This window comes from Salmo salar, chromosome ssa06 (genome assembly GCF_905237065.1).
Source record: "Salmo salar chromosome ssa06, Ssal_v3.1, whole genome shotgun sequence".
NCBI lineage: Eukaryota > Metazoa > Chordata > Actinopteri > Salmoniformes > Salmonidae > Salmo > Salmo salar.
Genome location: NC_059447.1, coordinates 86,745,107 through 86,760,491, shown reverse-complemented (window position 1 = coordinate 86,760,491; position 15,385 = coordinate 86,745,107). Strand labels below are relative to the sequence as shown.

At 42.4% G+C, this 15,385-nt stretch overlaps 1 protein-coding gene across 4 annotated transcripts in view; it reads right to left on the bottom strand.

Moving 5' to 3' along the window:
- Nucleotides 1-4,990, bottom strand: part of sipa1l1 (signal-induced proliferation-associated 1 like 1) — a 295,071-nt gene extending 290,081 nt beyond the window's left edge. For 3 of the 4 annotated variants that reach the window (XR_006770346.1, XM_045721112.1, XM_014205915.2), the window contains exon 1: nucleotides 4,647-4,989. The gene's annotated coding sequence lies outside the window, so the exon portion shown is untranslated. Of the gene's footprint in view, nucleotides 1-4,646 lie in introns of all 4 variants that reach the window. The other variant, XM_045721113.1, reaches the window with a different exon arrangement.
- Nucleotides 4,991-15,385: the final 10,395 nt, after the last annotated feature.

Here is a 15,385-nt window from a genome sequence, read left to right as displayed (position 1 = left end):
TGTGTGTGTGTGTGTGTGTGTGTGTGTGTGTGTGTGTGTGTGTGTATATATAAAATGGTCGTTAGGCATACGAATTAACAGGTTATAGAGCAAACAATTATCACAACACATACAGTGCATTCGGAAAGTATTCAGACCCCTTTACTTTTTCCACATTTTGTTACGTTACAGCCTTATTCTAAAATGGACTGAATAAAATGTGTTTTCCTCATCAAAACACAATACCCCATAATAACATCACAATACCCCATAATAACATCACAATACCCCATAATAACAACACAATGAAGAAAAAAAATATCTTTGCATATTTATTAAAATTAAGAAACAGAAATACCTTATTTACATAAGTATTCAGACCCGTTGCTATGAGACTCGAAATTGAGCTCAGGTGCATCCTGTTTCCATTGATCATCCTCAAGACGTTTCTACAACATTGGAGTCCACCTGGAAAGGCACACACCTGTCTATATAAGGTCCCACAGTTGACAGTTCATGTCAGAGCAAAAACCAAGCCATGAGGTCGAAGGGATTGTCTGTAGAGCTCCGAGACAGGATTGTGTCAAGGCACAGATCTGGGGAAGGGTATGAAAAAAAAATCTCCAGCATTGAAGGTCCCCAAGAACACAGTGGCCTCCATCATACTTAAATGGAAGAAGTTTGGAACCACCAATACTCTTCCTAGAGCTGGCAGCCCGGCCAAACTGAGCAATTGAGGGAGAAGGGCCTTGGTCAGGAAGGCGAACAAGAACCCAATGGTCACTCTGACAGAGTTCCTCTGTGGAGATGGGAGAACAGTCCAGAAGAACAACCATCTCTGCAGCACTCCACCAATCAGGCCTTTATGGTAGAGTGGCCAGACGGAAACCACTCCTCAGTAAAAGACACATCACAGCCCGCTTGGAGTTTGCCAAAAGGCACCTAAAGGATTCAGACCATGAGAAACAAGATTCTCTGGTCTGATGAAACCAAGATTGAACTCTTTGGCCTGAATGAGAAGTGTCACATCAGGAGGAAACCTGGCACCATCCCTACGGTGAAGCATGGTGGTGGCAGCATCATGCTGTGGGGATGTTTTTTAGCGGCAGGGACTGGGAGACTAGTCAGGATCGAGGGAAAGATGAGCAGAGCAAAGTACAGAGAGATCCTTGATGAAAACCTTCAGACTGGGGGCAAAGGTTCACCTTCCAACAGTACAACGACCCTAAGCACATAACTAAGACAGCGCAGGAGTGGTTTCGGGACAAGTCTCTGAATGTCCTTGAGTAGCCCTGCCAGAGCCCGGAATTGAATCCGATCTAACATCTCTGGAGAGACCTGAAAATAGCTGTGCAGTGACGTGCCCCCTCCAACCTGACAGAGCATGAGAGGATCTGTAGAGAAGAATGGGGGAAACTCCCCAAATACAGGTGTGCCAAGCTTGTTCATTTGTCTTCCTGATTTGTATACTCTTATTGCTTGTTGAGCTCCAGACATCGATTATCTGCAGATAAATTATAAAAACATTCTCTGAAGATGGTAATTCCTCAGTGCAGGAACGATATAGTAAGGAGAGACTCATATTGTTCCACACACATTATTTCAGTGCGTTAAATTGTATTCCTTTCTTTTGCAGGCCATCTGTGGAGCAGCAGTCTAAGGCACTGCAACTCAATGCTAGAGACGTCACTACAGACCCTGGTTCAACCGGCCGTGATCGGGAGTCCCATAGGGCGCCGCACCATTGGCCCAGTGTCGTCCGGGTTAACCTGTCTGGGCTAGGGGGCAGTATTTTCACGGCCGGATGAAAAACGTACCCAATTTAAACAGGTTACTACTCTGGCCCAGAAACTAGAATATGCATATTATTAGTAGATTTGGATAGAAAACACTCTGAAGTGTCTAAAACTGTTTGAATGGTGTCTGTGAGTATAACAGAACTCATATGGCAGTCAAAAACCTGAGAAAAATACAACCAGGAAATGAAAGATCTGGTGTCTGTAGGTTTTTCAAGTCATTGCCGATCGAACACACAGTGACTAAGGATTCATTTTGCACTTCCTAAGGCTTCCACTAGATGTCAAAAGTCTTTAGAAAGTTGTTTGAGGCGTCTATGATGAACAGAGACCGAATGAGAAGGCTGGGAAGTTGGTGACCCAGGGAAGGATGTCAGTTCATTGGCGCGCATTCACGCGAGAGGTAGCTCTGTTCCAAAACGTTTTTCAAGACAATGCATGAGTCCGGTTGGAATATTACTGAAGTTTCACGTTATAAAGGCCCTAAAGATTGATGCTATACAACGTTTGACATGTTTGAACGAACGTAAATAGATTATTTTTTTACTTTTCGTCGTGACATAAATTATGAACTTTATCAAACAAAACAACATTTGTTGTGGACCTGGGATTCCTGGAAGTGCCTTCTGATGAAGATTATTAAGGGTAAGTGAATATTTCTAATGCTATTTATGCATTTAGATGACTCCAAAATGGCGGCTATCTGTATTGCGTACTGTATTTTTCTGAGCACAGTACTCAGATTGCAAAGTGTGCTTTCCCAGTAAAGTTATTTTGAAATCTGTCAATGCGGTTGCATTCAGGAGATGTTAATCTGTAATTCTTTGAATAACAGTTTAATATTTTATCAACGTTTATGACGAGTATTGTTGTAAATTGTAGTCCTGATTCACCGGCAGTTTTGGGGGAAATACATTTTCTGAACGTCACGCGCCAATGTAAAATGCTGTTTTTGGATATAAATATGAACTTCATAGAACAAAAAATGCATGTATTGTCTAACATAATGTCCTAGGAGTGTCATCTGATGGAGATTGTCAAAGGTTAGTGCATAATTTTAGCTGGTTTTCTGCTTTTGGTGACACCTGTCCTTGCATTGAAAATGTCTGTGTGTAATTTTTTGTCTATGTACTGTCCTAACATAATCTAACTTTATGCTTTCGCCGTAAAGCCTCTTTGAAATCGGACAATGTGGTTGGATTAAGGAGATGTTTATCTTTCAAATGGTGTAAAATAGTTGATTGTTTGAGAAATTGAAATTATTAGATTTTTGCTGTTTTGAATTTCGCGCTATGCTATCTTGTCAAGCAATCCCATTACCGGGATGAGAACGGGAAGGGGTCCCATAGAGGTTAAGGGAGGGTTTGGGCGGGGTAGGCCGTCATTGTAAAATAAGAATTTGTTCATAACTGACTTGTCTAGTTAAATAAAAAGGTTAAATATTATTATTATTTATTTAAGGTCTGGAAAAAATGTATTTGAACTCACATTTCACAATCTTGAGATAATGGTAGGCACCTTTTAAGGCTTTAAATTGGAGTGACATTTTTTATGGTTTTAGTTCAATTTCTAAGCATTACTGAACAAAGAGCTGTTTGGGAGCCAAATGATCCAGCTCACAGAAAAGACTAGAAATGCCGATCACTAGCAGTTGATGTGATAACCGTCTTGTGGGTTGATAGAAATATCTTCCCCAAAACCTTGTCAATTAAAATGTTAACTGCAAAGTAGGCTTACCTGGCAGAAGTATATCATGAGTAAGTATATCATTTGTATCCATTATTTGTTATTTGCCATGAAATGAGCAGCAGCAGTACAGAACCATGCTAGACCAGTACATTAGATGGCACACTAGATGTGCAATTAAAGGGCCAGATGCTCAATTAAAGTGGAATTACACTCAAATCTAAATTTGGTAGTTTTCTTCCAGAAGTAAAAATGTTGTCTTCTGATGTGATGCAATCATTGACAGACTCAGAACATCCTATTTTCTCTACTAACAATTGTAATTTTGAGTGAAAAAACAAAAAAATATAAAACGAGGCTAAATAAAACTTAAACTATTTGGGGAAATAATATATATATATATATTTGTGGGGGGGGTCACAGATTTTATTAACCATTACCAGGTATATTGACAGAAGTGCATAGTACACTACTTTCTCTTGTACACTAAGGACCTGGGGAAGACCTGCAGAGAGGAGTAGAGATGTGCCCTCTTTGAAAGCTAGAAAAGAAAATGTGAAGCTCGCGAAATGTTTATTTTTTTTAAAGTAGCTGTCATGCTAGAAAAGGTTGGAGACCCCTGAACTAAACAACATCAAATTGCCCCCACATGCCATGGTTCCCAAACCAAGGGGACAACTGGTTCAATATAGCCAGCGGTAGGTAGCGTGTGCTCATCTTGTTGTGAAGGGAAGGAGAGAGAGATGTCAAAGGAAACCCGTTGTCAAGAAAATCGGATTATTCTACGCGATTCAAAATGTGCACCGGTGTGCTTCAAGAGCTTGGTGAAAATGGTAGCCGCATCAGTATGTCTTCGATAGTGTGGTAGTGACGGCTAGCCAAGGAACGCATACAAAACAACATTTACAAACATTGCTCTCGCACCATCACATTTCATCGTATCTAAACTCACCACTTCCAATTTCCAGCCACTCCTCACCAGCTAACGTGTATTGTATCTACCTTTAGCTGTTTTTATCTACCTTTACAAAGTCATTTGATCTACATTTAGCTTAGTTAGTTGAATAGCCCAAACAGCACATTTACCTCCGTCAGTTTCCTGAATATCTCCTCCTGTTTGCCACAGCACAGTGCATCATGGCATGTTATACTATTATATGAATCAAAGCGTAGCAGAAAACTCACCTTTCTTCTCCCCACCTCCGCCGTTCTAAGACACAGATTCCAGGGAAAACTGCTATCACAATGTTTGGCAACGAAAAATAAAGTGCGAGTCGACTTTTTAGATTTTCACCACGAAAACGTAAAAAATAATAATAATAATAGTATTATTGTATTTTCTTATGCGATGTCCCGCTTACTCCAAGTGTCTGCTTCCTTTTGCGATTGTTCAACTTGGAAGTTGATAGAAAGTTGCAGGAAAACAGGTCCGCGTCGCAGCAGCTGCTGGAGGGATGAGGTCACTGCAGCGCTTCAATCAGCACCATGCTCTCGCGATGAGCAGGAAGGAAACGAACGCTGATTGGTAAAGGATGAGGACCCGTTCCGTTGCTCTGGCAACAACTGCAGCCAGCTACAGTGGGTATGTATGCTGTAAGGCAATGAATCCCATCAAATGCATTTAAGTTTTTCTGTAGTTTTAGCGTTTTTTTTTTTTTTGGTCAAATCAAAGGAAAGTTCTGGAAACATTATGGTGCCAGAATTACAAACGGCTGATATGCCATCAACAACAATAACAACATCACCCAGTTGCTTTAACTTTCCACTGGTGGTGCTTTGACATCTCATCTCAGCTGTTCACTAGTAGGACTAATTTAGCTAGTAGTACCGAAAGACTTGTAATTGGTAAATATTGCTTTCTGTTTTACTACTTTAAGCACAAGTACGTCTTCATCTGTACATGTAGTTATCAAACGTATCCTTGGCACATTTTGGCAGGTGTCTTCACTCGCTCCATGGAGCTAAATCGAGGGCCAAGGGGGCACTAGTGGTTCTGGGGGGGGGGGGGTGGCAGGGGGGGCCAGTGCCCCTGTGACAACAATTTTGGATCCCCTTGTGGCCCCCCTAAATGTGGAGTATGAAATAATTTTACATAAGTAATTTTTGCTATCATTCTTTTTTTACATCCGTTATTAGACAGTGGCAACGATGATGATTATGAACATGGTATTTTGCCTGCTAATGCCTGCAATGCAGTGAAGAAAACGATATGACAACAATAACGTCTAATGTAACTGGCCCCTCTAACAGTACAACTGGCCCCAGCTTGGCCCCCCCAGTTGAAATGGTCTAGAACCGCCACTGCAAGGGGGTAACGTTAGTGAATTGGACCTCCACTTAAGATGGTGATCAAACTGTATCCGGGGATTCCACCAAGGGAAAGTGGCTAGCGAAAGGGATGAGAGGGTAAAAAAGAACATGTTTGGACTGCAGCCAGGAAGTTGTCTTTGAAAACAATGGCAAGTAGATGGACCAAACACGTGCAAAGTGGACTTTGTCTCTCTGATCATCGCTCCCTCGCTTGGGAAAGGAATATTTAAGGTACACTCGGATGTTACGATGTAAAACGTAATTCAAGGGCTGAGGGTTTAGGGCCGAGGGTTGTCTACTTTGAGTTTGTAGTGCAGTCACAGATTTTTTTCCCACTTTAGCATTTAAGACAAAATCCTATATGGCTGCCAACTTATTAAAGACAAACCGGTGTAGACTACAACATGCCTTTGAAGTAATGGTTAGTGCTATTTTGGATAATTGGGTAGTCCTTAAACAAAACCTTTACCTTAACCGTTTTAAATGTCAACTTCAATTGAGTATGTACCTCCCAAGGATCCCAGATAGCAATGATTGACATACCTCTGCATTAGCAGTCAACCACAGGAGGCTGATGGGAGGAACTATAGGAGGACGGGCTCATTGTAATGGCTGAATGGTATAAATCAGGGTTGGGTAACTCCAGTCCTCGAGGGCCTGATTGGTGTCACACTTTTTCTCCATCCATAGCAAACACAGCTGATTTAATCAAATTGCATTCTAAACTGAAGATCATGATTAGGTGATTGTTGAAATCAGGTGTGTTAGCTGGGACTGGGGCAAAACTGTGACACCGATCAGGCCCCTGAGGACTGGAGTTTCCCACCCCAGGTATAAATGGAACAGTATCAAACACATGGAAACCACATGTTTGTCTCCTTATCATTAATTCTCGTCCCACCAGCCTCATCTGCAGTCAACATAGATTAGAGTATAGCACTGGCTTCCAGTGCCAGCAGTGTTTTGATAAGACAGGCTAGACCTACTGTACAAAACAAGATTACTGTGATAGACTTGTTTTGTAAATGCGATGGCGTATGCCTTGAATCAATGGCTTGTTTCTACCAGTGTTTCCGCCAAAGTCATTTTGCTGTGGCGCAGGGTTTTCTACTTTCTACCAATGATATATATAAATCCTGGATTGCTGATGCTATTTAATGGCCAATGAGAGGTTTTGAAGCCTCCAGTCAGACATTAGAGCGTCTTTGACAGCATGGGCAGTGCCATTGATCTCCGAATAAAAGTAATCAATGTTCTTCTTCATTGGCTGATTGCTCCCAACTCATAGTAATCCCCACCCAGTTGACTACTTTAAAATAGTGGAAGCCCTCAATGGCAAAGTCCATGCTAAAACAGATTATATCCCTCATTGACCTCCATACAAAAATGCTTCACTTCGTTGGTTTATTTTCATGGACAGATTTTGGGCGGAGTAAAACCTCTCGCTGCACCTCTTCCTGTCTAATAGGAATGAATGGAGTTCTGCAGTATTTCAAGAAGCATTTTCAAGGACAAAATGACATGTATTTAAGTATTTTTTTAATGTATTTTTTTGTTTACCTCACAAAATATAATTTCAAAGTATACTTTAAGGTGTCTGTAATAATAGAATAAATGTGGCAAAAACAAATGTAGACAATAATAAATGCATTTCTAAAAGGCCCCACAGTGGACATGTCAGAATGCCCATAAAACCTAGCGGTTAAATAGGGAAATGGTTCCAGTCGTTTTTCCACCATTCATTTTTCCTATGGGTGATTTTCGAAACATTTAAAATAAGGGCTGTGTTTTGTGTAGGGTTACCCTGGCGTGACGTTTTGATAACCATGTAAATCTCTCTCGAACAAGGTACATTTTATCAATATATTCGGTTCTATTTACTCCCCGATTTGAAAATGCTAATTAGCATCAAAGTAAACATCATGCAAAACTACAAATCCCTGCAAGCTCCTGTATGTCATCTCTAGCTGACACCTTTGCTAACAGTTATTGTGTTCATTTCAAACTTGCCCAAGACAGTTTACAGAATTGTCAATTTAAGGCCATTTTGCCATTTTATGAATTACAAAATGTAGTTAACATTAGACGGTTAATCCAGAGATTCTTACCATTGCCTCGATTTGGCAGTCTCATTCATAGCATCAAGGCATTTGTAGTTCTGTATGATAGCCACATTAGCAGCTAATTAGCATTTTGTGGGGGGGCCGGGGGAATACAGGCATATATATTGATATAAGTCACCTTGTTTGAGAGAGATTTACACTGTTATCAAAACGCCTCGCCAAGGTAAACCTACACAAAACACAGCCCTTATTTTAAGTGTTTCTAAAATCCCGTATAGGAAAAATGAATGAATGGTAGAAAAACAATTGGAACCATTTCCCTGTTTAACCGCTAAATTTTATGGGTATTTTGACTCATACTGTGGTACACTATGGATTAGGGATTAAAGTATAAAACGGCCGTCTCATAGATCTGCTAAAGAGTGGGTTTGTTTGGTTGAGAGGCGTAAGTGTTGCATTTTCTCTCTTCTGAATGGTAATCTAGAGGTAAGAGGGCTCATGAGCCTCAGCAGGGCCGATACTTCAGGTTTTGTAACATGAATTAATCGTTCTTTGGGATTAAGGGATTTTGGAGCATAAAATGCTGACCACAGCGCCAGCATTTACATTTAAATTTACACATACAGTGCATTCTGAAGTATTCCGACCCCTTGAGTTTTTCCACCTTTTGTTATGTTACAGCCTTATTCTAAAATTGATCAATCTACACACAATACCCATAATGACAAAGCAAAAACATTTTTTTTTTTATGTTTGCAAATGTATAAAAAAAGAAAATAATAAAAAACAGAAATATCACATTTACATAAGTATTCAGACCCTTTACTCAGGACTTTGTTGAAGCACCTTTGGCAGCGATTACAGCCTCTAGTCTTCTTGGATATGAGACTACAAGCCTGGTACATGTACAGTGCATTCGTAAAGTATTCAGACCCCTTGACTTTTTCCACATTTTGTTACATTACAGCCTTATTCTAACTAACATTGGTGATAGAAAAAATGTAGTTAATAAATCTACACAAAGCAAAAAAACTTTTTGGGAAATTTTTGCATGTTAAAAATAAAAAACGATCACATTTACATAAGTATTCAGACCCTTTACTATGAGTGACCTCACATTGAGGAATTCCTGTTTTGTGGTCTCCTGGATATAGTGGAATGGGAAGAAAGGCCCCTGTTCACTAGGTTCTTCTCGAGCCGCGCACCTACACTTATAGAAGTTAACATGAAAAAGACCAAAAGTTGTTTTCACATACACAAGGCTTTTGTCTCTCTCACCACAGGGCGTAATGCAAACAACGGGACTTAAAATAGACGTCATTTGATGCACTTGGTTTTGTTAAGTGTTAAACATAGTATTTCATGTACGTGCCTATTAGTGGATGTTTGAGTTACTCATTGGACAGTTGTTGGGGAATGTATTGATGGAATGTTGTTGGGGAATGTATTGATGGAATGGAATGGACTGGAAAGAGGAAGCTGCGGTAAAAGAGAGGCAGGCAAGGCGGCATCCTGATGAGACTATGTCGGCGAGTAAATAGACCACCATTGTCCTCTGTTCTATTAGCGAATGTGCAGTCACTGGAGAACAAATTGGATGAGCTCCGTTCAAGACTATGCTATCAATGTTAACTGAAACACTGTAACATCCTATGTTTTTCAGAGTAGTGGCTGAACGAGGAAATGGATAATATACCCTGAGTGGACAAAACATTAGTAACACCTTCCTAATATTGAGTTGCAACCCCTTTTGCCCTCAGAACAGTCTCAATTCATTGGAGCATGGACTCCAATGAATGGTCTCAAAAGCGAACCACAGGGATGCTGGCCCATGTTGACTCCATTATTTCCCACAGTTGTGTCGAGTTGGCTGGATGTCCTTTGTGTGGTGGACCATTCTTGATACACACGAGAAACTGTTGAGTGTGAAAAACCCGGCAGCATTGCAGTTCTTGATACACTCAAACCAGTGCGCCTGGCATCTACTACAAAAACCCGTTCAAAGGCACTTAAATCTTTTGTCTTTCCCATTCACCTTCTGAATGGCACACATACACAACCCATGTCTCAATTGTCTCAAGGCTTTAAATTCCTCCTTTAACCTGTCTCCTCCCCTTCATCTACACTGACTGAAATGGATTTAACAGGTGACATCAATAAGCATTCATATACTCTATACTAGGCAGTGTCAGAGGAACGGCCCAAAAAATTGTCAAAGACTCCAGTCACCCAAGTCATAGACTGTTCTCTCTGGTACCGCACGGCAAGTGATACCAGAGCGCCAAATCTAGGACCAAAAGGCAAAGGCTCCTTAACAGCCCCCAAGCCATAAGACTGCTGAACAATTAATCAAATGGCTCCAGGACTATTTACATTGACCCCCCCCCCCCCTCTTTATTTTTACACTGCTGCTACTCACTGTCTTATCTATGCATAGTCCATTTACAAATTATCACTGATGTGAGTAAGACCTTTAAGCAGGTTAACATTTGCAAGGCTGTGGGGCCAGATGGAAAACCAGGACATGTACTCAGAGCATGCGCTGACCAGCTGGCAAGTGTCTTCACTGAGATTTTTAACCTCTCCCTGACCCGGTCTGTAATACCAATTTGTTTCAAGCAGACCACCATAGTCCCTGTGCCCAAAATCGCCAAGGTAACCTGCCTAAATGAATATCGCCCAATAGCACTCTCATTAAAAGCCATGAAATTATTTGAAAGGCTGTTCTTGGCTCTCATCAACACCATCATCCCAGACACCCTAGACCCACTCCAATTCACATACCGCCCCAACAGCTCCACAGATGATGCGATCTCAATTGCACTCCACACTGTCCTCACACACCTGGACAAAAGGAATAACTATGTAAGAATGCTGTTCATAGCCTACAGCTCAGAATTCAACACCATAGCCCCCTCCAAGCTCATCACCAAGCTCAAGACCCTGGGACTGAATACCTCCCTCTGCAACTGGATCCTGGACTTCCTGATGGGCCACCCCCAGGTGGGGAGGGTAGGCAACAACACATCCGCCTCGCTGATCATCAACAAGGGTGCCCCACAGGAGTGTGTGCTTAGTCCCCTCCTGTACACACTGTTCACCCACGACTGCGTGGCCACGTACGACTCCAACACCATCATCAAGTTTGCTGATGACGCAATGGTGGTAGGACTGATCACCGACAATGAGACAGCCTATAGGGAGGAGGTCAGACCTGGCAGTGTGGTGCTAGGTCAACAACCTGTCCCTCAAGAAAGAGCAGGTCGAGAGACGACAACCTCTCCCATAGTGGAGCGGGTCGAGAGCTTCAACACTAAGGAATTAACATGGTCCACACACCACCACACAGTTGTAAAGAGGGCATGACGGCGCCTCTTGGTGAGTTTGGCCCAGTACACTGCCATCCAGGACTAAACCGGGCAGTGTCAGAGGAAGGCCCAAAAAATGGTCGTGTACTCCAGCCACCCAAGCCATAGACTGTTCTCTTTTCTACCACACAGCAAGCGGTACCAGTGCACCAAGTCTGGAACCAACAGGACCCTGAACAGCTTCTACCCCCAAGCCATTAGACTGCTAAACAAGACTGCTAAATAGCTCAATTGAACGGCTACCCGGACCACCTGCATTAACCCTTTTTTGCACTGACTCTCTTGCATTGACTCTATGCACACACACAAGACTCCACCCACACACGGGGCTCTACCCACACACTGGTCTCTACCCACAAACAGGACTCTACCCACACACTGGACTCTACCAACACACTGGACTCTACCCACACACTGGACTCTACCCACACACTGGACTCTACCAACACACTGGACTCTACCCACACACTGGGCTCTACCCACACACTGGGCTCTACCCACACACTGGACACTGGACTCTACCCACACACTGGTCTCTACCCACACACTGTTCTCTACCCACACACTGGACTCTACCCACACACTGGACTCTACCCACACACTGGACTCTACCCACACACTGGACTCTACCCAACACACTGGACTCTACCCACAAACGGGACTCTACCCACAAACGGGACTCTACCCACACACTGGACTCTACCCACAAACTGGACTCTACCCACACACTGGACTCTACCCACAAACTGGACTCTACCCACACACTGGACTCTACCCACAAACTGGACTCTACCCACACACTGGACTCTACCCACAAACTGGACTCTACCCACACACTGGACTCTACCCACAAACTGGACTCTACCCACAAACTGGACTCTACCCACACACTGGACTCTACCCACAAACGGGACTCTACCCACACACTGGACTCTAGCCACAAACTGGACTCTACCCACACACTGGACTCTATCCACACACTGGTCTCTACCCACATACTGGACTCTACTCACACACTGGGCTCTACCCACACACTGGTCTCTACCCACACACTGGTCTCTACCCACACACTGGACTCTACCCACACACTGGACTCTACCCACACACTGGACTCTACCCACACACTGGTCTTTACCCACACACTGGACTCTACCCACACCCTGGTCTCTACCCACACACTGGACTCTACCCACACACTGGACTCTACCCACACACCGGACTGTACCCACACACTGGTCTCTACTCACACACTGGATTCTACTCACACACTGGTCTCTACCCACTGTCATGACGTTGCCCTCTTTGGGTACAGCGAGCTCAGTTGACCCCCTCCCCCTGCACTTCTTCACCATCTCCCTCTGTCTCCTACTCCCAGGCTGCTGTGGTCAGAAGGGGTCGTAAATTCCTAAGAAAATGTCCCACCTCATGGCCACAGTGTAAAGAGACAGAGTGTTTTCATAGAGAGACAAAGGAATTCTTCCACCTCACAGAATTGGAGAACCGAACGACATTTATGTTCTGGAGAAGGTATAAAAGATTGGTGAAGAATCCAGCTACGAACTGGTCCGTTTGCTACAATTTTGTGAAACTCATGAGAGACAATACGGCCATATTACCATAATAATGTTTATATACTAGCCTCAGCTATGAGACTTACATCTAAATGGTTGTATAAAATGAATGAATAAGGATAGAACTGTTTGTGATATTATGCAATGTGATTTTGGACTGTTAATGAAGGAAACGCCAATTCCCTTTGGAGTCTTAACTAAGTCATCGGCACGCCCCCAGGGACACAGACAGGACCTGGCGTCATGTGACAGCCTTTTCTACGTTCAGTATATAAACCCCCACCCAGGGTTTCTTTCGCCAGACCAGGCCTCCACTCCATTACGAGTTGGCTAATAGGTTTGACCATGCATCCCTCTACTGAACTTTAACCATACCACGTGGTTAAACTATTAGACTACCGATACAGAATAAGAACAAGTCTTTGATATTAATTACTAGTCTGCAGCTAGGAATTCGGTATCATTGAACGTGACAACCGCCGGAAACAACTGTTCTATAACGACATGAACGAATGTCGCTTTGAAAGATCCATTCTAACCGAGAGAGAGAGAGAGAGAGAGAGAGAGAGAGAGAGAGAGAGAGAGAGAGAGAGAGAGAGAGAGAGAGAGAGAGAGAGAGAGAGAGAGAGAGAGAGCTCTCCAACAGAACAACCTTTCCAACAAAGATCCCGATGACACACTGAGCGTAAATATATATATTGATTGCAATTGTTCCCGAATGAGTGAGCATTCATGTGCAAAGGTTAGCATTTCAATTGTTAACCTGTTATGGCAAGGGGGCAGTATTTTCACGGCCGGATAAAAAACGTACCCGATTTAATCTGATTATTACTCCTGCCCAGAAACTAGAATATGCATATAATTATTAGCTTTGGATAGAAAACACTCCAAAGTTTCTAAAACTGTTTGAATGGTGTCTGTGAGTATAACAGAACTCATTTGGCAGGCCAAAACCTGAGAAGATTCTGTACAGGAAGTATTTCTTGGCCTTCTTGATTATCTCTATCCAATACAGGGGATCTCTGCTGTTACGTGACACTTCCTACGGCTCTCATGGGCTCTCAGAAGGCGGCAAAAAGCTCCAATATCCAATGATAGGCGTGGCGCGAATACAAAAACTTCAATTTTTCAAACATATGACTATTTTACAGCATTTTAAAGACAAGACTCTCCTTTATCTAACCACACTGTCCGATTTCAAAAAGGCTTTACAGCGAAAGCAAAACATTAGATTATGTCAGCAGAGTACCCAGCCAGAAATAATCAGACACCCATTTTTCAAGCTAGCATATAATGTCACAAAAAACAAAACCACAGCTAAATGCAGCACTAACCTTTGATGATCTTCATCAGATGACAACCCTAGGACATTATGTTATACAATACATGCATGTTTTGTTCAATCAAGTTCATATTTATATCAAAAACCAGCTTTTTACATTAGCATGTGACGTTCAGAACTAGCATTCCCACCGAACACTTCCGGTGAATTTACTAAATTACTCACGATAAACGTTCACAAAAAACATAACAATTATTTTAAGAATTATAGATACAGAACTCCTTTGTGCAATCGAGGTGTCCGATTTTAAAATAGCTTTTCGGGTGAAAGCACATTTTGCAATATTCTGAGTAGACACCCAGCAAGTTTAGCCTTCACCAAAGTCAGATTTACTATTAGAAAAGTTTGATTACCTTTGGTGTTCTTCGTCAGAATGCACTCCCAGGACTGCTACTTCAATAACAAATGTTGGTTTGGTTCAAAATAATCCATAGTTATATCCAAATAGCGGCGTTTTGTTTGTGCGTTCAAGACACTATCCGAAGTGTAAATAAGGGTCACGTGCATATTCCATTACCGTACTTCGAAGCATGTCAACCGCTGTTTAAAATCAATTTTTATGCCATTTTTCTCGTAAAAAAAGCGATAATATTCCGACCGGGAGCGGTGGTTTTCGTTCAAAGATAAAACATGGAGTCCCCTCGTGCACGCGCCTGAGTCTCACAGTACTGTGAGCAGCCACTATCCAAACGCGCTACTTTTTTTCAGCCAGAGCCTGCAAAGCCACGATTCAGCTTTTTGCCGCCTTCTGAGAGCCCATGGGAGCCGTAGGAAGTGTCACGTAACAGCAGAGATCCTCTGTAATGGATAGAGATAATCAAGAAGGCCAAGAAATTGTCAGACAGGGCACTTCCTGCATGGAATCTTCTCAGGTTTTGGCCTGCCAAATGAGTTCTGTTATACTCACAGACACCATTCAAACAGTTTTAGAAACTTTGGAGTGTTTTCTATCCAAAGCTAATAACTATATGCATATTCTAGTTTCTGGGCAGGAGTAATAATCAGATTATATCGGGTACGTTTTTTATCCGGCCGTGAAAATACTGCACCCTAGCCATAACAGGTTAATTACAGTTACACGAGTAATCAGTTTAATCGCGTAATAATAATTACAGAGAGTTATTTGATAAACATGTCTTCAGTTTAATGATGCCAAAGACACGACACCACACACTCACACATACTTCCACTGACACCCCAACACAGACCCCTACATTTTGTTACGTTACAGCCTTATTCTAATTTTCTCATTTTTTGGTACCCTTCAACA